The sequence below is a fragment of the Athene cunicularia genome (genome assembly GCF_003259725.1).
Source record: "Athene cunicularia isolate RWA chromosome 21 unlocalized genomic scaffold, athCun1 chr21_part1, whole genome shotgun sequence".
NCBI classification, from domain to species: Eukaryota; Metazoa; Chordata; class Aves; order Strigiformes; family Strigidae; genus Athene; species Athene cunicularia.
The window spans coordinates 8,221,324-8,223,728 of NW_020799127.1; the positions used below are offsets into that span (position 1 = coordinate 8,221,324).

General features: G+C 61.4%; 1 protein-coding gene across 1 annotated transcript in view; it reads left to right on the forward strand.

The window, feature by feature from the left end:
- TP73 (tumor protein p73) overlaps positions 1–2,405 on the forward strand; it is a 23,387-nt gene that overhangs the window by 16,527 nt on the left and 4,455 nt on the right. The gene's annotated exons all lie outside the window — the stretch shown is intronic.

Below are 2,405 nucleotides of genomic sequence, written 5' to 3' on the forward strand. Positions count from 1 at the left end.
AGGCTGCCGGGAGCGCGGCCGCGCCGGGCACAGCCCCGACTTTTCTTGCCCAGAGTTATCAGCACGGAGTTCCTTAAAAGAATAGTTTGTTATTGTGGAAGGATCTTTGAAGGCAATCCTGGAGCTGTTAAGACATGATAAGGTTATCAGTGGAGGCATGCCTGCGTGGAGCGGCAGCCTTTCTCCCTGCGGGGCAATCGCTCTGCTATTTAACAGAGATTTATCCATGTCATAACATGGTATAATGAGAGAATTTGTTACCAAAGAACTTGCCGTAATGCACCTCTACTCTTCCAGAGCAGTTATATTTCCCAGGCATGTTGAGGACTGCCCGGGAATGTCTACATGAAAGGATCCTTTGACAGGAGTTGTCAGTATTTTAACACCTGGCAAGGAAGAGCCCCCCTCCAAATAACCCTTGTTTTGCCATGTTGTCTCCTCAAAACGAGGGTGTTCAACCCCCCGTCGCGCTGTGGGCGAGCAGGTTACGTGGCCGTGGCCGCGCAAGAGCTTCCTCTTCCAGCCGGGCCGAGGGAGGAACGGCCCGGCGAGGGGAGCCCGGCTGCCAGCTGCGGCACAGCCCTTGCTGGAGAGGCAGGGCTGCGCCCGCGGAGCCGAGGTGCCGTCAGCGTCACCACGTGCCGGGGCAAAACGGGGGGATTTCGGTGCCGGGTGGTGTTTCTGAGCATCCTCTCTCCACATGCCTCCAGGGCTGAGGGTTAGGGAATTCTTCTGACCGATTCGGCTGCACGTGTCCCCTCCCGATCGCGTGGCCGCAGCATCTTCCTGCTCCCCGTAGCGCTGACCCAGGACACGTCCCCCGCCCAGCTGGGAGCTGGGACCCGGGAAGCACAGATTGCTCCTGCAAACCCGCCGGGCGTGCCAGGCTGGGCTCACGGCCCTGGGAAACGAGAGCTGAGCCCCCCGTGTGCCCCCCGATGGCCTGGCACCCCAGGGCAGCAGCCAGCTTGCCCGCTGCAGCAACCCCGGCTCAGAACGCCCGCGGCTGCGGGAGAGCCGAGCACAGCGGCCTCGCTGGCCTCCGCACACCTGTATGGGGATGGCTCAGGACACGCTTTAACATCCTCCCAAATACTCTGCACGGTGGTATTTTCTTGGCATCGGGCGCGATGTTGTGGGGATGAGATAAAATCCTTTGAGCAGGAACATGCCCTGCCATGCAGGGACTGGCTTCTCGCTGTGCGCCAGGGGTGGGCTCCTGTATAGCAAACACATTCTTTGTGAGATGGAAAACAGCGTGGCACTGGCGAGGTGGAAGGGAATTGCAGATCCCCGCACCTGGGACCCGGGGCCGGCGTTTGCTGGAAGCGGGGGGACAGGCTCTGCCCTCCCCAGCTCCTCTGGAGGCAGCGTGCAGCCTCCTGCGGCTCCGGGGCCGGGGGCTCTGCGGGTGGGCACGCTGTCGTCCCCTTCCCCTTTTCGGTGGCCAGCGGGAGCCTCCCCCGTGCTGAGCAGGTCCGTGGTCCTCATGAGGGGATTCTGTGGTGGGCTCCTCAGCGAGCAAACCCCGGCGTGCTCTCGCCCCGCGCGGTTCAGGGAGCACGAACCCTCTTCTATCTCCGGGCGCTGCCTGCGGAGCATCCTCCAGCCCCCCGGCCACATCCCCTCTGTCCCCCGGCGCTGTCACTGCGAGCCGCTGCAAAGCTCCGAGTTGTGCTCAGTTCACACGGGCTAGTCAGAATTAACCCTTGAGGTCTTGCATAATTAGCTGTGATTCTGTTAATGACGTGATGCACAGTTTCCTTCGGCTGTGGTGCGTCGGCGCCCTCAGTGCTCCCAGCCCTCGGCTCAGGAGCTGTGTGCGGTGATGTTCCCAGAAGGGGCTGAGTGATGCCTGAACGAGGGTTGACGCTGATTTTCAGCCAGATTTCCTCGAAGTGATGGTCTGGCGGGGGCTCCCGCTTGGCCACAGCACTTGGGGGAGCTGGGAACCCCTTCCTGCCGCGCCCGGCCCGGAACCCAGGGGGTGGTTGTATCCACTTTACGTGGAAAGCAGGTACGATGTAACATGGGCAGATTTGGTCAGGTTTAAATATTTTCGGGGGACAAACAAATATTGAGCCTAGAGAATGAACAGTTACTGCCCAGACAGGCTGGATTTGTGTTGGTCACTGTCCCCGCATCGCCCTGGGGAGGTGCCCCAGCCGTTTGCTGCTGCCATTAGCGTTGGCCCCCGGGCCCGGGCGCCGCCAGGGCGATTCCCTCGCCGGTTCCCGGAGCAGCCTGGCGCTGGCACAGCCCCTCCAGCGCGGCTGCGATCCCATCGGCGGTAATTGCTTTTATAACAAGTCATTATTTTAATTTGCTGCTTTACTGCCGCGTTCGCGTTTCGGTCGCGGCGGGTGGGCGGAGGAGAGGAGCCGGGGAGCAGGAACGCCCGTCGG